At 41.6% G+C, this 19,847-nt stretch overlaps 1 non-coding gene across 1 annotated transcript; it reads right to left on the bottom strand.

The window, feature by feature from the left end:
- Positions 1–330: 330 nt before the first annotated feature.
- On the bottom strand, positions 331–402 carry TRNAC-GCA. The gene has a single exon. It is a non-coding gene; the product is annotated as a tRNA-Cys (tRNA).
- Between the last annotated feature and the right edge of the window lie 19,445 nt (positions 403–19,847).

Raw genomic sequence — 19,847 nt, 5'->3', positions numbered from 1 at the left:
AAAATAGAAAAGATCTGGTTAACAAGACTGAATATACAGGAAAGGAGAACAAGAGTACATGTGAGAAAGCACATGGCTGTGAATTTTTGTCAGTTAGTGTGAGGGTGCGCGGGTCTGTGTACATGTGGTTAAGGCACATCTGGGGTGTGGCTGTGTTTGTGTATCTGTTGGAGGAAGGGTGAGTTTATGTGAACATAAACTCTACTGTGAGGGAATTAATGAGCCAAGGTGCTTGCATGAAACTGAGGATGGCATCTCTTTAAATGTTGAGCTCTTGGCTTCACCCTTGTCTTTTAATGAAGTTGCCAAGAGAAATAAAAATAAACACATAGGGGGCACCTGGATTTGAACCAGGGACCTCTTGATCTGCAGTCAAATGCTCTACCACTGAGCTATACCCCCTGACATGATAAGTGCCCTACAAACACATATTTCACTTTTATGAGTTACATCATACGTCATAAGTTCCTTTGTAGTTGAGGCTCCTCCCGGATTTAAATTCATCTCAATTCCCTGTAGCCACACCACCTACTGTTTTTCCCAGAGCCTGTGTGCCCATTCTCTTCCCAGCACCTAAAGTTCAGTGCTATGTCCTGAGTCTAATTCTCCAGGTTTTGTTTATTTTTTTGTTAATCTTCACCCAATGAAAAATTTCTATTGACTTTCAGAGAGAGTAGAATGGAGGGAGGGAGAGAGAGAAACATCAATGTGAGAGAAACACATCAGTTTGTTGCCTCCCACATGACCCTGACCAGGGCCGGGGATCAAACCTACAACCCAGGTACGTGTCCTTGACCAGGAATCGAACCCACGACCCTTCAGTCCTCAGGCTGATGCTCCAAGTGCTGAGCCAAACCGGCCAGGGCTAATTCTCCAGCTTTTAAAATACACCACCAATTGCCCATAAATCTCTGAGTACATCGGTGACTGTTTTAAATATTATGAGCCACCAACAAGTATTGGACATAGAGGGAAGTTCAAAATTCACCTTTGGTCAACTCTAATCTCATTCCCTTGAGTTCTGATCTGAGGATTTCCAATCTTGTGTACATCCACGATTGAGAAGAAAGGTCAAGGAAATCTCTGTATTTGCAGAGACAAATTCTCCCTGATGGGGCCTGTCAGCCACCGCGCCGAGGGGGAACCACAGCCAGGACTCCAACTCACAAGCTCGCTGAAGCCCCCAGACGCCCACCCTGACCTCTCCACTCTGAAGCCTTACAGGAACCTCTGATTCCAAACCCAGTATGTCCCCCCAAAACATGTCATTTCCTATCCAAACCTGCGTCTCCTCCTATTTTGCTTTGCTGTGATAATAGCAGCTCCTATTACCACGCGTTTGCTTGCACCAGGCACGGCACTGAAAGTTCTACCCATATCTTCCCAGGAATCCCCACCCAAACCCCAGAAGCCGGGTGTTCCTGTTGTTAGCACACAGCTAGGAGGTGATGGGGCGGGGTGCCAGGCGAAGGTTGGCCCTGACTACCTCCCACCGCCTCAGCCTGCTCCCTGTCTTGGCTGGTGACATCACTGTGGACTCATCATTTGGCCAAAACACTCAACACAACGCTGGGCTTCCCCACCCTCTCGTCTTCAGTTCCAGTCAATCACGGGGTACTGCTGATTTTACCTTTGACGTCATCCCATCCCTCAATCCGCAGGACCACCTCCTAAATGGTCTCTAGGCCTCCACCCTTCCCACCCACCCAGGAACAGCTTGTTTTAAAACCAAGTCTCCCCAGGGCGCTCCTCTTAAATGCCTTTGTGAAGCTCTCCAGGTCTCTTAGCACAGCACGCAGGGTTCTTTACAGCTGGATCCCCTCTTCCTCCTGGGCTCGGGCTCCAGCCTCTGACACTCTCCACATCACACTCTGTGCTCCAGCTTCTTCCAGCTGCACCCGGCTGGCTCCAGCCTCTGCCCAAGCTGTCGCTCTTCCTGGAACTGAACCACCACTCACTCCCCACACCCCACCTTTACTCCCCCCACCTCCCCCCAGTGAGATATTATTCACCTCTAAAACCCTGAGCCATCGGCTCCTCTCAGAAGCCTCCCTCGACCTCTCCTCCTGCAGACAGAGTGATTGCATCCCCGAAGCTGGCGCAGCCCAGTACAGCTCACAACGCTCTGATTTTTCACTCTCCAGGCCTGCTTCCTGGTTGAGAGCACACAGAGCCCAGGGGCTGTGTCTTATCACCTCTGGGCTCACATTTGCACAATTCTGGCACATAGTAGGTGTTCAATACATGTTGCTCAAGACGATCTAAAGACACAGCAGTGCCTGTGTTGTGGGCAGGAGTTAGACCTAGGAGTAAGGTCTGACCTCTGGCCTTTGCCTGGGTCCTGAACAAAGGCACCCAAAGTATTAGGGTACTGGGCCTCAGGAAATGAATGGGGGGAATAGTAATAGAAATTCCTCAAGGTTTAGAGCAGGAAAAGAATCGTGCTTATCCCTAGTCATGTTTTGTGAATAAGGACTCTATTCCACGACTTTCCCCAGGGCTCTGCAAATTGTGGGTGCAGTCAAAGGGTTCTAAAACTCAATGGACAGTCTTAGCACCTTGGGAGCATTGCTAAGTGGAATTGTGTCACAAAGTTTCACTCACCAGCAAAAAAGCATGAGTTGTATAGTGAAGTCAATGAGAGTGTGTGCTCTGAGTTCAAATCCTGAACCTGCTGTTTGTAGCTTTTTTACCTTGAGCCAAATATTGAGAATCTGATAGTAGGTATCTTGTAAAATGTTAGCAAGAAGTGGAGGAGATAATTAATATCAAGAACCTAGACTGACGCCTGGCATATACGCAAGGGACATTATTATTCAGCCAGCCATGAGCTACAGAAAATAATAAAGTCAATTCATAGTCTTTGAAAGAAAAAACAGGAATATAACAGGGGGCACCTGGATTTGAACCAGGGACCTTGTGATCTGCAGTCAAATGCTCTACTCCTGAGCTATACCCCCAGTGAAATAAGCTTGCTCTTATAGTCTATTCCTCTCCCAACATTCTGGTTCTACAAACCTCCAGTGATTCAGGGGAGCTCTAATTAGAGAGATGCTGCCTGGAAGGAGTCTGGGCATTACAAGTCTTAGAAGAAATGTATTATGAAAACATGCAGGACTCCTGAGAACTAAATTCTCTAAGCCAAGAAACTTCTCAGACTTTCCAATATCCAAGCCTCTCCTGTCCATCATATCTTACACAAAATAAACCTCAGGTTCGAGTACAAATTATCAGGTTTTCCATAAATGGCAGCGTCAATATAATATAGATTGGATTCCTGACATGCTTCCCTTTGCCAAGGCTTCTAGCAACGAAGCTTCTCCTTCCTCTTTATGACTTCACAGAACTGAGTTCATCTCTGGCTCTCAGTAGGTATTGGTTGCATTAAATTGATTCTGGAAAAAAAATAAGTACAGTAGCCCCCCCCCCTTTATGTGTGGGGGTTATGTTCTAAAACCCCCATTGGATGCCTAAAACCAAGCTAGTACCAACCCCAATATATACTATGTTTTTTCCTATACGTACCTATCTATCATAAAGTTTAATTTATAAATTAGGCACAGTAAGAGATGAACAACATAATGAGTAATAAAAATAAACAATTATACCAATGTACTATAATAAAAATTATAAGAATGTGGTCTCTCTTAAAATATCTTCTTGTATTTTACTCACCCTTCTTCTTGCGATGATAATGTGATACAACGTCTATGCGATAAGATACAGTGAGGTGAGGGACCTCGTAGTTTGGTGACATAGTAGCATTAAGCTACTATAAGGGTTACCTGTACACAAGCACTGAGATACCTTGACAGTTGATCTGATCATCACAATGGCTACTAAGTGATAGTGGGCAGGGAGCCGTGGACAAAGGAATGAGTCGCATTCTAGGGCCCCGGGGGAACAAGGCAGGCAGCTCAGACTTCATCATCCTACTCAGATGCACACACAATTTAAAACTTATGAATTGTTTCTTTCTCGAATTTTTCATCTAATAGTTCCAGACCAAGGTAGACTGCAGGTAACTGAAATCGCAGAAATGAATAAGGAAACTGCATAAATAACAACTTCTGTGAGATAGCTCTTCCAAGCCATCGCTGTAAGATGATTTTAGTCCCACAAAAACAGATGGTCAGTGAGTTACGCTCTTATATAACGTAACTTGCCTGAAACGTGGAATACTGTCAACTCCAAAATGGTCCTTTGATATAGAGAAACAAGGCTCCAAACAAGAACCTCTTCCTCGATTAAGTACATGACTTAACCTGGTCCTACCGCCAAAGAGTCCTTTCAACTTCCAGACACAACCATAATTGTAGTCACCTGTACTTTCTGGCTTCATAAGCATGACCCCCCCCCCCCCAATAAACTGTCCAGAGGCTTCTAATGGAAATCTTGCATGTTTAACCCTGTTGGTAAGGATCTCTTGGGCCAAGTTCCCAGGCCACGTACATTTTTCAGTTCTTTTCAAAGATCCTAAGTTTGGGACGGTCATTTTGTATTGGGTTATGGTTGCTTGGTAGCCCAGGAGAGGGGAGAGACTCCGTTCCATTCTTTGTCAACCCAGCCTCAGGTTGGAATTGAAAGTAAAAGAATCATAGTGGGCTCTGCTCATTATTCTTTTCTCACTCTGGCCCCCAGTGGGAGCTGTGATTTAAGCAGTAAGAGATGTACTGTGTCCTTCATAGCAAAGGACCCCAGTGTTGGAAGGGATCTAGAGATCATTTATTCCAACCGCTTCTTTTGCAGACTAAGAAATACAGATGGAGAAACGCTGAAGAGCCTTGCTTAAAGTCACAGACATATCAGGAGCAGGAGCAGAACCCAGGGTCCACCCTACCACCAACCAGCTCCTTAGAGGCAAGGGCCCTTTGGAAGTCCCCAGTGCCCAGAACAATGTAGGTGCTCAGTAAATGCTTGTGGGATAAATATCAAACTGCAGTTATACACAGGTAGGTCAAACATCCTGATTTACTGGGGATTCTTCTGGTTTTAGCATTGAGTGTCCTGCATCTCAGGAAATCCCCTCAGAAAACTGGGCTGGGGTTGGTTGCTCATCCTAGATATTACCTATCTTTTCTCATCCATAGTATTTCCCAAACCGAATCATTAACTTTCTACTATCCTAATTTTTACCATTTCCACATACTTCCTTTATTAGTGTTTACTTAATATTTCTCTTGACGTCAACCCACTGGTTTTCATTTAGCCTCATCCTAAGCCAGATATCCTTGAAATTGGGCCAATTGTATTTCTACTGTATATCAAAATAAATGTATAGCTATTGAAATATGTTTAAATTGTATTTAATACCTGTTGCACTTACAACTTGCCACACATGGTCCTATGCATTTTATAAATACTAATTCATTTAATCCTTAAAGCAACCCAATGAGAAAGAAATTGTTATCATCTTTTCCTTACAGTGAGGAAACAGGCACAGTACAAGTAAACACTCAAGGTCACACAGCTGGTACATTTGTCCACGTGTCCCCAAAGTCACCTTGAAACTGTTCAGTGGTAGCCATAGTATAATGGTTAATTTTATGTGTCAACTTGACTGGGCCACAGAGTGCCCAGACATTTGGCCAAACATTAGTCTGGGTGTATCTTGAGAGTGTTTCTGGACCAGATTAACATTTAAATCAGCAGACCGATCCTCCCTTTTTGGGTGGTCCTCTTCCAATCCACTGCAGGCCTGAATAGATAAAATGGCTGAGTGAGAGAGACCTCTTTCTCCCTGACTGCTTTGGGTTGGGACATCATATTATACTGCCTTCAGAACCAAACTGATCAGCTCTTCTTGGGCCTCAAGCCTGCCATCTTTCAGACTGGTACCATACCATCAGTTCTCCTGGTTCTCAGGTCTTTGGATTCAAGACTGGCACTATAGATCACTCTTCTGGGTCTCCAGAGGGCTGACTGTAGAGTTTGGGACTTCCAGCCTCCATAATAAATCTACAGTTGACTCTTACACAACACGGATTTGAACTGTGTGAGTTCACTTTTACACAAAATTTTTTATAATAAATAGACAGTTGTCTCTCTGTATCCTTGGGTTTCATATCTGTGGATTCAACCAGCTGTGGATCAAAAACAGCATTTTTAATCTGTGGTTGGGAATCTGTGCATGCAGAAAGCCAACTCAAGTTATATGTGAATTTTCTACTGCACAGGGGCTGATACACGTTTCAGAAATTACAGGGTTTTTCCCTCTTTATGCTAAGATATTCTTTCTCAGTTAAATTTTTTTCACTTTTTAAATTTTTTTTTCCTTTATTGATTTGAGAGAGAGAAAAGGTGAAAAGGAGAGAGAGAGAAACATCCATGAGAGAGAACATCAATTGGCTGCCTCCTGCATGCCTCACACTGGGGATCAGGCCCACAACCCAGGCATGTGTCCTGACCAGGAATCAAACCATCAACCTCTTAGTGCATGGATCGACACTCAACCACTGAGCCACAGCGGCCAGACTTTTTTCGCTTTTTAATCTTCAATTTCCTCAACTGTAAAATGGGGATGTTGTAATTAGATTATCTCCTAAATCCTTTCCAATCCCAGCAATTTATGACTCACAAATTCAACATTTAGCTTCTTAGTGGAACAAGGTCAGAAAGTACAGTATGGCCAAGAAATGGGGAAAAGTGATTACACTGAGTGGCATATTTCAAATACAGTGCAACAGGAAAAAGAAAGGCAATATGTCGCAATGGCCACACGATTTAACATCAACTTTACTACCTTAGTCTTTCCTTATTTTATTCTACAGGAGGTTGTTGTTTTTTATATATATATATCTATGCTCAGTATCACTACCCTAAGAAAAATGCAAATCAAAAGCACAATAAAATACCACCTTACACTCATTAGATTGGCCATTGTCAAAAGAACATAAAATCGTTTTTCCATTTCTCTTTAAGCTTTACTTAGCGATAACTCTGAAAACTTCAGACCTAAAAATTTCTCTTTTATGGTATAGGTAGAACAATTTGCTAGCAGTCAAACCCAGCTCTGCTCAAACAGTCTGACCTTTGGGCAAGACCCTGAATCTCTTTGGATTCTCCCAGCTTCAAATACAGAGAAAAAAAACAAACTAGAAATTGATGATCTCTCAAGACCCTGATAACTCCAAACATTCCATTTGAGATAGATCTTATAAATAACACTCTAAATACAGTAAAAGACATTTCATTTTTAAAGGAGCTAAAAGTAAATATTTCCAGAATCAAATATTTAGACTTTTGTACATTTTCAAAGATATGTCAAACTATCAACACAGCTATATAAAAGCATATTCCAGAATAAAACTCAAAGCAAGTTTAATATTCAATTATTGTTACTAAATTAACTCTAATTTTAGGATACTTATTTATATAGTTTTTGATCCTTTATTTGGATAATCTTGTGTTTTTAATGTATATTGCCTCAATCCTATTTGGAAATAAATGAAATATAAACTGTAAGGAAAGAATTAAAACATTCTAGTAGCTCTAAAGAAAAACTGCTTCAGGTTAAAACTCCTTTATTATGTCTCCTGGGAACAGCATGTTAATGCATTATATTAAAGTTTCTGGGAAGAAGATCTCAAAGGGCTCTAATTGACTTCTAGAAAGTGAATTCAGCTTGGGGGAAAAACCAAGCATAAAGTTTTTGATGACCTGATCAAGTTCACAAGAAGTTAAACAGCTTCAGTCTTTGCCTTATAGAAAAACTCCCTCATCTCTCTGGGACCTACACTCTGCCTGATTTAATGAGTATCTGTCCCTCACCCCACCTTTGTATGAAGGACATCAGACCCTAACTTCTCTCTAGGCCCCGCAAAAGGACCAGGGCTGTGTGTCTCACTTTATCACCAGTCTCTACGTCCAGGGATGGCCAGATCCCTGCTTCAGAATCAAATTCATGGACCAGAGCTCTGCTCCCTATAGACAGATGGCCCAGGTACTGGCTGCCTCCTTTCCCAAATCTCTTAGCATTATCTGGGAGTCCATTTCTTACAGGCAAGAAAGGGTAACTCAGAGGAAAAAACTAAGCGCCCAGAGGACAGAGTCAAGAAGCATGGAGAATCGTGATAGTAGCACTGAGTCCTAAGAGGGAATTAGTCACACGGGCCTTGCTGGATTTCTAAATTGCTATGGCTGCTGTGTGCTTTCTGCTTTAACTCTTCGTGAATAAAAGTATCTATTGCAGTCATCCTATGCCTGTGCCACCATAGCAGGAAAGATAATCAGTCACAGACCTTCAGATTGAGAAGGATGGTACTCAAGGGGATTGATCTGAGAAGCACACCATGGAGCCTCATTTACACCCTGACCTCCAGATTGAGACTGATTTCATAATGAGCTGAAACTTTTGTAGATATTTGGAAGGCATACAGATTGCATTTTAGAGAAATGTAAACAATTGTAGTCAGAGGATAGATTGTGTTTTAAAATATGCTTTAAAATGTAACCCCAGCCCTGGCTGGTTTGGCTCAGCGGTTAGAGCGTCGGCCTGCGGTCCTGAGAGACCCGGGTTTGGTTCCCGCTAAGGGCATGTACCTCGGTTGCAGTTTGTCTCCGGCCCTGGTTGGTCGTGCGGGTGGCAGCCACTCGATGTGTCCCTTTCACATCGATGTTTCTCTCTCTCTCTCTTTTCCTCTCTCTCCCTCCCACTCTATCTGTACAAAAATTGGAAAAATGTCCTTGGGTGAGGATAAAAACATTAAAAAATAAATAAATAAATAAATATAAATAAAATAAAATAAAATATAACCCCAAATTTCTTTATCACTTATCCCATTTATTTTATTTTTTTTAATCTTTATTGTTGAATGTAGAATGTATTACAGATGTTCCTCATTTTTCCACCATTGACCCCTTCCTCCCCACTCCCGCTCCCCTCCCGCCTTTTCCCACACTATTGTCTGTGTCCATTGGTTATGCATATAAGTTCTTTGGTTTATTTCTTCCCACCCCCCAACCCCTTTCCCTTTGAGGTTTGTCAGTCTACTAATGAATTTGTACTTCTTAATCTCTTCACCTTTTCACCCATTCCCCCAAACGCTCTCCCATCTGGCAGCCAACAAAATGTTCTCTGTATCTATGAGAATGTTTCTGTTCTGCCTGTTCATTTTGTTTGTAGATTCCATTGTCGATAGATATGTATTCATTGCCATTTTGTTTGTTCATATATTTTATCTTTTTCTTCAAAAAGACCCTTCATCATTTCACATAATAACAGTTTGGTGGTGATGAACTCCTTTAACTTTTTCTTGTTTGGGAAACTCTTTATATGGCCATCAATTCTAAATGACAGCTTTGTAGGGTAGAGTAATCTTGGTTGTAGGTTCTTGCTTTTCATCACTCTGAATATTTCTTGCCACTCCCTTCTGGCCTGCAAAGATTCTTTTGAGAAATCAGCTGACAGCCTTATGGGAACTCCCTTGTAGGTAACTAACTGCTTTTCTCTTGCTGCTTTTAAGATTCTCTCTTTGTCTTGAACCTTTTGCATTTTGATGATGATGTGTCTTGGTGTGTGCCTCTTTGGGTTCATCTTGTTTGGGACTCTCTGTGCTTCCTGGGCTTTATGTCTGTTTCCTTCACCAAGTTAGGGAAGTTTTCTGCCATTATTGTTTTAAACAGGTTTTCAATTTCTTGTTCTCACTCTTCTCCTTCCGGCACCCCCAAGATATGAATGTTGGCATGCTTGAAGTTGTCCCAGAGGCTCCTTACACTATCCTCATTTTTTTGGATTCTTTTTTCTTTTTGCTGTTCTGAGTAGGCATTTTTTGCTTCCTTATATTCCAAATCGATGGTTTGCTTCTTGGATTTACGTACTCTACTACTGAATCTGTGTAAATTATTCTTTATTTCAGTTAATGCCTCCTTCAATTCTGACTGTGCATCCATAATTTCTGACTGGTCCTTTTTGATGCTCTTGAGACCCTCACTAAGTTTACTGAGATTCTCATTGAGTTCATTGAGTATCCTTATAAGCAGTATTTTGAACTCAGCATCTGTTAGGTTGCTTATCTCCATTTTGCTTAGTTCTTTTCTTGGGGTTTTGTTCTGTTCTTTCATTTGGGACCTGTTTCTTTGTCTCCTCATTTTGGCTGCCTCCCTGTGTTTGTTCTGTGTATTACTTAACGAGCAGTACGGGGCTAGCTGAGACCAGATGCTGCTTGTTTGAAAGAATTTAGGAAAAACCTGAAGCAGGATCCAAGACAGACCAATCCTATGGTTAAGCAAGTGGCAACAGCTTGGGTGGGCCTGAAAGTTGGGTGGGGTGGGGCCTCAGGGAGTCAGCAGGGCGGGGCTACCAGTGTGAGCCAGGTTGCTGGAGTCCCAGATATGACTTCTGCCTGCCGCCCCAGGGAAGGGATCATCAAAGGAACAAGGCCTCTGACAGCACGTTTGTCCCAGAGAAAGCCCTCTCTCCAGCCCTCTTTCCAGTGCCAAACAGCTCAGTTCTTCCCTGTATGTCTCTGGTGCCCCTCGAGCTGCCTCCCCTTCAAGCTTAGAGGGAGAGAGTCTGATAAGTCCGTGCGCGGGCCCTTTAAGGAGCTGCCTGGGGCTCCAGCCGCTTCAGCTTCCCTGAGCCTCAGTTCCTGCTGGTTTTTCCAGCCAGAAGTTACGGGGACTTCTCTTCCTGGCACTGGAACCCTGAGCTGGGTGCCTGGTGTGGGATGGGGACCCCTCAGTCCTCAGGGAGGACCTTCCCAGCCGAGGTGTCCTCCTGATTTTTCCGCCACACTTGGGTGTGGGACCAGCCCGTCACGCCTCCGCCCCTCGCACCTCCGCCCCTCTTACCAGTCTGGATGTGGCTGCTGCTTTAATTCCGTAGTTGTAGGACTTCCATTCAGCTTGTTTTCAGGCAGTTTTGAATGATGGTTGTTTTGTAGTTTAGTTGTAACATTGATGTGGTTGTGGGAGGACGAAATACCGCGTTTACCTACGCCGCCATCTTGACAGGAAGTCTCCCACTTATCCCATTTAAAAGTGATATCCTCCACATGATTCTGACCAGGATCTTGGGACTTCTATAATCATTAGAGTATGACAGAAGTAGTGCTGTGTGGCATCTGAGGCTAGCTCAGAAAGAGACATGCAGCTTCTACCTGCCGCTCTTGGGATTTTCTTAGATCCCAGCCACCATGCTGTGAGGAAGCCCAAGCTGCCACATGAAAAGGTAACATGCAGGTATTCAGGCCAACAACCCCAGCTAAAAACCACCAACAGGACATGTGAGTGAACAAGTCTTTTGATCATTCCAGCCCTAGCTGTAAAGCCATCCCCAGCCGTCAAGTCTTCCCAGTGGAGGCCACAGACAATGCAAATCAGAGATAAACCATCCCCATTTTTCTCTTTCCAAATTTATGACACGCAGAATTCATGAGTATAATAAATAGCTATTGTTCTGCACCATTAACTCTGGGATGGTTTATTATGCAATAATACATAACTGGAACTGCCTGACTGTATTCACTGTCACTGCTGCAGCTCTTCAGTCATTCTACTGTTTCATGCCTCAACCAGGACTGGAGATTGCAATGTCCTTGGGTCCTGCTCCTTTTCTGTCTTGCTGATCATATCTCACCACCATCACAATGAGTGAGTCTAAGATTCAGACCCTGCTCCTCCCCCTCACCTGCTCTGATTTGCCATGGGAAACTGCACTGCCTTATGGGTGGAACTCAAGATGGTGCAAACATAATGGTGAATAACATGATTATGACTAGGCAGTAAACAAGAAACTGGAAATCAGAGTCTAATAGCTGACACTTGGCAATATGATCTGGTAAGCTGAGCCCGAGACCTCTGATTTTTTTGTTGTGTTTTTATTTGTCCCGGCATTTCTATCTAGAAAGTTGCATTACATCTCCAGCTTCCTACTGGTCTAGGACAAGGACCAATGACCGGTGGATGATGAACTTCTGGCATATCTCCAGCTTCACTTGGCAGAACTCCAAACCAGATGCCATTGCCTCAGACCCCTTTCTAGGGAGAGGGTGCAGCCAGCAGAAATACTTTTTCACACTTTCAAAGTTCCTGGTCATCACCTACCTCTCCTCCCACACATTCAGTCTCAGTCTCCATTGGGTCTGACATCTCAAGGCTTCAAGCAAGTGGGATGTTCTCCTGCCAACATGGCATCTGGCACACAGCCCCTCTGCCTCTGTTTCCTGCTTTGTTCTGCCAGCCAATGCCATTAGCACATCTCCTACTGAAAAGCCATTTGTTCCACACATCCCAAAATCGTTCTCAAAATAATGATAGTAATGCCAACACAAAGACCTTGGGTAGGGGGCTGGAGGATTAGATGAAATAACCACTAGAGTCACTAAATTGCCAGTTGATAAGGTATGTAGCAGCCACTCCTTTTCACTGGCATGAGATCTAGAATGTCATATCCTAGCATCAGGTGACAAGGCATCTGTGGAGGGCAATGTAGCAACCCAGGCAGTGGGTGGTGAGGTTAGGAAGAAAAACTGGGGATGGACAGATGGTGGCTCATGCAGCAGAGAAATAATTCTTCTCTTTGACATGGTTGGTATATCAATTTTAAATGAAACTTGGTACAGATGAGGTTATTTTACCCTAGGCCAAGCCTTTGGCCTCCACCAGGTCTTGAATTTTTATTTGTTTTGCTTTCACTAATGGTTCTTTGCTTTCCGGAAACTTCAGAAGAAGGTTAGGTAGTAGGGAGAAGGAGGCAGTGGCCAATCAAGGAGAATGTAAGTTGTAGATCTAAACTTTGAGATCCTAAAATATTTTCAGTTATAAAAAGGTGACCCGTTTTCAGTATCCAGTTATGTAAATAGTTTTCAGAAGTCAGGAGATTTGCAGAGATTTAGTTTGGCTGATAGAATTTTCATTTGCCTCTTCCCTATTTCACAGTGCCACCCTCTACAATTTTCTGTCTCTAAAATTGTAAGTTATTGTGGACATCTGCTTCGAGCAAATATAGTCAGAGCTGTCCTGCCATCACGTTCGCAATAATAAAACCGAACAAAGGAAAAAGAAGTGAAAAAGAACAGGACCTTTCCCAAGTATCGCTGCCACCCCCCACCGCCTCCTTCAACAGCCCATCTTGCCTCCCCCACCATGTCTCAATCTAATGTCATAACTCAACTGCCAAGTATACATAATAGGAAACATCAGCGCCAATTCTATCTGTTTTATAAGCATTCAAAAACCACCAAGTTTTGCCCAGCCAGTATGGTTCAGTGGATTGAGTGTTGTTCCACGGATTGAGAGGCCCCTGTTCAATTCCAGGTCAGGGCAGAAGCCCGGGTTGCAGGCTCAATCCCCAGCAGGGGGCGTGCAGGGGGCATGCTGGAGGCGGCCTGTCAATGTTTCTCTCTCACATCAATGTTCTATCTCTCTCTTTCTCTGTCTCTAAAAAATATCAATTAAAAAAAAAAATTTTTTTTTTAAATAGAAATTGAAAACACACACTACATTCAAGGATTCTGTGCACCCCAACCTTTTCAGCCACAACATGCGTATTATGAGGAGACTCTAACTCCTCCTAGGCAGGCTGGCACCTGGCTCCTGGCCTGATGGTCATCAGGTCACCCAGACTTGGCTTCGGCTCTAGCCAGCACTATCCATTGGAAATGTAATGTGGACCACAAAAATGTGAGCTACATACATAATCTTTCATTTTCTAGTAGTCAAATTTCAAAAGTAAAAAACAAAAAACAGGCAAAGTTAATTTTCATAAAACATTTTTAATTCAATGTATGAAAAAATGAAAAATATCATTCTAATAGATAATCATATGTAAAAAATTACTGAGCTCTTTTATAATCCTTTTTTCATACTAACCCTTCCATATTGAATGCATATTTATGTCAGTCAGAGCAGCCCGGTTTCAGGTCCTCAAGAGCAACACGTGGCTAGTGGCTCTCTTATTAGACAGCACAGCTGTGTGCAGAAAAACCTGTCATTGTTATGACTAAATACACTCCTTTCTAAGAGAAAGCGCCTCGCCTGGGTTAGGCAACTGAAATGGGAATCTTTGTTCCCTGAAAGTGAGCTTTCCAGGTAATATATAAAATGTCTAGTTAAATTTGAATTTCAGATAAACAACAAATACATTTTTAGTATGAGTATGTCCCAAGTATTGCTTGCTGTTTTCGCTCTGATACATCCAGCAACCCCATCAGAAAGGCTTTGGTATAACTGAGCCATTAGCTAGGGTAGGGAGTGAACAGAGCTTTCTCCCATTGGGCCACCACAAAGGTAACGCGAGGAAGAGGTGTCATCAGATAGCATGAGTAGGAAGAACCAGGTGTATTCATCTCTCTTGGTCTAGCACAGACAGGAATGTATTGGCAATCCCACCAATAGAAAGAAGCAGGAAATGGAGGTGGAGGGAGAAAACACAGCAGATGAGAGCCAGAGCAGATTATGGTGCCTCAGAAGTCAGAGGTAGGCCTGCTGAGAGCACCACCGTGTTCAGGGTTCTCAGCACTGTTATCAAGGATGAGTAATGAAGGCACCTGCCAGGTATGAACACAGGCTGAGGAGGAGGTGGTGCTGACTCTCTGGAGCCCACGACCCTCTGCCGTTTTCTTATTCCCTCTCCACGAACTTTGTAAAGAGAGGTTTACATCCCGCAAGAATTCACACTCTTGAGACCTTTATCACATGTTTTTATAATTTTTTATTAATTTATTTTTGTTACAGATGTTACTCCTTTTTTCCCCATTGACACCCTCCTCCCCAATTCCCTCCCCCCCATAACCAGCTGTGTTGTCCGTGTCCATAGGTTATGCGTACATGCATATAAGTTCTGTGGTTTATCTCTTCCCTCCCCCCACCACCCCCTCTTCTGAGGGATGTCAGTCTGTGCCCTACTTCAATGTTTCTGGGTCTACCCAATTCCTCAAACTGTTATGTTCATTATATTCCACAAATAAGTGAGATAATGTGATATTTGTCTTTCTCTGCTTGGCTTGTTTCACTTAGGATAATACTTTCCAGGTCCCTCCATGTTGTCTCAAAGGATGAGAGATCTTTCTTTCTTACAGCTGCATAGTATTCCATTATGTATATGTACCACAGCTTTGTTATCCATTTGTCTACTGATGGACACTTGGGCTGTTTCCAGATCTTAGCTATTGTAAATAGTGCTGCTATAAACATGGGGGTACATATATTCTTTGTGATTGGTGTTTTAGGCTTCTTAGGATATATTCCTAGAAGTGGGATCACTGGGCCAGATGGAAGTTCAATTTTTAATTTTTTGAGGTAATACCGTATTGTTTTCCATAGTGGCTGCACCAGTCTGCATTCCAACCAGCAGTGGACTAGAGTCCCCTTTTCTCCACACCCTCGCCAACACTGATTTGATGATTTGTTGATGGCGGCCATTCTGACAGGTGTGAGGTGATACCTCATTGTTGTTTTAATTTGTATCTCTCTGATGATTAGTGATGTTGATAATTTCTTCATATGTCTCTTGTCCATTTGTATGTCTTGTTTGGAGAGGTGTCTATTTAGCTTCTCTGCCCATTTTTTTTTTTTTTTTAATCCTCACCCGAGGACATTTTTTCGATATTTTGTTCAGATAGAGTGAGAGGGAGAGAGAGAGAGAGAGAAACATCGACGTGAGAGCGACACATCGAGTGGTTGCCACCCACACGACACAACCAGGGTCGGGGACAAACTGCAACCTAGGTATGTGCCCTTAGCGGGAACCGAACCCGGGTCTCTCTGGACCACAGGCCAACGCTCTAACCGCTGAGCCAAACCAGCCAGGGTGCTGCCCATTTTTTTATTGGGTTCTTTGTCTTCCTTTTGTTGAGTTGTATGAGTACTCTATATATTTTGAAAATTAACTCCTTATCTGATGTATCATTGGCAATTATGCTCTCCCATACAGTGGGTTGTTTTTCATTTTGATGATTGTATCTTTTGCTGTGCAGAAGCAGTTTAGTTTAATGTAGTCCCATGTGTTCATTTTTTCTTTTGTTTCTATTGCCTTAGGTGATGTATCAGTGAAAATTCTGTTCCATATGATGTCTGAAATTTTGTTGCCTACATTTTCTTCTGGGATTTTTATGGATTGATGAGTCACATTTAAGTCTTTTATCCATTTTGAGTTTATTCTTGTGTATGGTGTAAGCTGATGATCTAGTTTCATTTTTTTTTTTTTTTTTTTTGCATATAGCTGTCCAATTTTCCCAACACCATTTATTAAAGAGGCTGTCTTTACTCCACTGCATGCTCTTGTCTCCTTTGTCAAATATTAATTGAGCATAATGTCTTGGGTCCATTTCTGGGCTCTCTGTTATTCCACTGGTCTATATGCCTATTCTTGTGCCAGTACCAGGCTGTTTTGATTACAGTAGCTTTGTAGTATAATCTGATATTCGGTACTATGATCCCACCTACTTTGCCCTTCTTTTTCAAGATTGCTTTGGCTATTTGAGGTCTTTTTTGGTTCCATATGAACTTTTGAAGTATTTGTTCTAATTCTGTGAAGTATATCATTGGTATTTTTATGAGGATTGCATTGAATCTATAGATTGCTTTGGGTAATATGGACATTTTAATGATGTTAATTCTTCCAATCCATGAACAAGGTGCTTCCACTTTTTTATATCTTCCTCTATGTCTTTTTTCAATGTCCTGTGGTTTTCTGCAAATAGGTCTTTTACTTCTTTGGTTAAGTTTATTCCTAGGTATCTTAATTTTTTTTTGCTGCAATAGTAAAAGGAATTGTCTTTTAAGTTTCTTGTTCTGTGAGTTCATCATTGGTGTATAAGAATGCCATCGCTTTCTTAATGTTAATTTTGTATCTTGCTACTTTGCCAAATTCATTTATTAAGTCTAGTAGATTTTTGATGGAGTATTTAGGGTTTTCTATGTATAATATCATGTCATCTGCAAATAATGACAGTTTCACTTCCTCCTTTTCAATTTGGATCCCTGTTATTTTTTCTTCCTGTTTGATTGCTGTGGCTAAGACTTCCAGTACTACATTAAATAAGAGTGGTGAAAGTGGGCATTCCTCTCTTGTTCCTGTTCTTAAGGGAAATGCTTTTAGCTTTTGTCTGTTGAGTATGATGTTGGTTGTAGGTATTTCATTTATGGCCTTTATTATGTTGAGATATGATCCCTCTATTTTCACATTGCTGAGCGTTTTTATCAGAAATGGGTGCTGGATTTTGTCAAAGGCTTTCTCAGCATCTATTGATATGATCATGTGGTTTTTATTCTTCATTTTGTTTATGTGGTGTACCACATTTAATAATTTGCGAATATTGTACCAGCCCTGCATCCCTGGGATGAATCCCACTTAGTCATGGTGAATAATTTTTTTGATGTATTGCTGGATTTGATTTGCTAGTATTTTGTTCAGGATTTTGGCATCTATGTTCATCAGGGATATTGGCCTGTAGTTATCTTTCTTTGTAGTGTCTTTTTCTGGTTTTGGAATTAGAATTATGCTGGCCTCATAAAACGAGTTTGGAAGTCTTCCTCCTTCTTGAATCTTTTGAAATAGTTTGAGGAGAAATGGGTATTAGTTCTTCTTTGAATGTTCCATAAAATTCTCCTGTGAAGACGTCCAGGCCTGGGCTTTTGTTTGGTGGGAGAGTCTTGATTACCTCTTCAATTTCCTTAGTTGTTATTTGTTTGTTCAAATTTTCTATCTCTTCCCAGTTCAGTTTTGGGAGACTATGTGTTTCTAGAAATTTGTCCATTTTGCTTATATTGTCGAATTTGTTGCCATGTAATTGTTCATAGTATTTGTTACCAATCCTTTGTATTTCTGTGGTGTCAGTTGTTACTTCTCTTCCATTTCTGATTTTGTGTATTTGGGTCCTCTCTCTTTGTTTCTTGGTGAGTCTAACTAAGGGAACATCAATCTTACTATCTTTTTGAAAAACCAGCTCTTTGTTTAATTGATCCTTTGAATGGTTTGTGTTTTTTGTTTGTTTGTTTTGGGTGTTTTTTTTTTTTTTTTTTTTTTTGTCTCTATGTCATTTATTTCTGCTCTGATCTTTGCTATTTCCTCCCTCTACTTGTTCTGGGGTTTTCTTTTTGTTTGCTTTCTAGTTCTTTAAGTTGTGAGGTTAGATGTCTATTAGAGATTTTTCTTGTTTCTTGAGATAGGCCTGTAGTGCTATGAACTTCCCTTTCAGAACTGCTTTCGCTGCATCCCATAGATTTTGTGTTATTGTGTGTTCATTTTCAGTGGTTTCCAGGAGGTTTTTAATCTCTTCCTTGATCTCCTTGGTAACCCATTCACTGTTTAATAATATGCTATTTAGCCTCCATGTGTTCCAATGTCTTTATATGTTCTTGTTGTAATTGATTTCTAGTTTTATGCCATTGTGATATGAGAAGATGCTTGATATGATTTCAATCTTCTTGAACTTGTAGAGACTTGCTTTGTGTCCTAACATATTGTCTATCTTTGAGAATGTCCCATGTGCACTTGAGAAGAATGTGAATTCTGTAGTTTTGGCGTATAATTCTCTGTAGATACCTATTAAATCCATTAGGTCTAGTGCTTCATTTAGAGTTTCTGTTTCCTTGTTATTTTTTGTCTAGAGGATCTATCCAGTGATGTCAACGGGGTGTTGAAGTCCCCTGTTATGATTGTATTGCTGTCGATTTCTCTTTTGAAGTCCTCCAGAAGATTTTTAATATATTTTGGTGCTCCTATATTGGGTGCATATATGTTTACCAAGGTTATATCTTCCTGTTGGATAGATCCTTTTAATATTATGTACTGGCCTTCTTTGTCTCTAGCTATGGCCTTCATTTTGAAATCTATTTTATCAGATATGAGTATTGCTACCCCAGCTTTTTTTTCCTTTCCATTTGCTTGGAAGATTTTTTTCCAACCCTTCACTTTCAAGCTATGTGAGTCTTTTGTTGTGAGGTGGGTCTCTTGAAAACAATATATATATGAATCATGCTTTTTTATCCAATCAGCTACTCTGTGTGTTTTTATCTAAGCATTCAATCCATTTACATTTAAGGTGATTTGTTGTTGTTGTTTGTTTTTTATCCTTACCCGAGGACATTTTTTAGATAGAGTGGGAGGGAAAGGGAGAGAGAGAAACATCGACATGAAAGTGACACATCAAGTGGTTGCCACCCACAGGACGCAACCAGGGCCGGGGACAAACTGCAACCGAGGTACGTGCCCTTAGCGGGAACCGAATCCGGGTCTCTTCAGACCGCAGGTCAACACTCTAATTACTGAGCAAAACCGGCCAGGGCTAAGGTGATTATTGATATGTACTTATTTATTGCCATTTTTTGATTAGTGTGGTTATGTTTTTCATCCTATTTCTTCTACTAATTACAACAGTTCTTTTAACATTTTTTGTAGTGCAAGTTTGGTGCTAATATATTCCCTTAGCCTTTTTTTTTTGTCTGGAAAGCTCTTTATTTGACCTTCTATTTTAAATGATAGCCTTGCTGGGTAGAGAGTCTTGGATTCAGATCCTTGTTTTTCATGACATTGATTACCTCATGCCCTTCCCTTCTGGCTGTAGTGTTTCTTGTGAGAAGTCAGCTGAGAGCCTTATGGGGGTTCCTTTGTAGGTAACTTGTTGCTTATCCCTTACTGCCTTTAGGATTCTCTCTTTGTCTTTAATTTTTGGCATTTTAATTACTATATGTCTTTGGTGTGGGCCTGTTTGGGTTCTTCTTACTTGGGGCTCTCTGTGCTTCTTGAACTTGAATGCCTTCTTCCTTCACCAAATTAGGAAAGTTTTCTGTCACTATTTCTTCAAGTATATTCTCTAACCCTTACTCATTTTCTTCTTCTTTGGGGACTCCTATGATGTGAATGTTATTATGTTTCCAGTTGTCCCACAGTTCTCTTAAGCTGT

This window comes from Molossus molossus, unplaced genomic scaffold (assembly GCF_014108415.1).
Source record: "Molossus molossus isolate mMolMol1 unplaced genomic scaffold, mMolMol1.p scaffold_m16_p_18, whole genome shotgun sequence".
Classification (NCBI taxonomy): Eukaryota; Metazoa; Chordata; class Mammalia; order Chiroptera; family Molossidae; genus Molossus; species Molossus molossus.
Note: the sequence above shows the minus strand (reverse complement) of the source record. Positions and strands in the feature narration are given on the sequence as shown.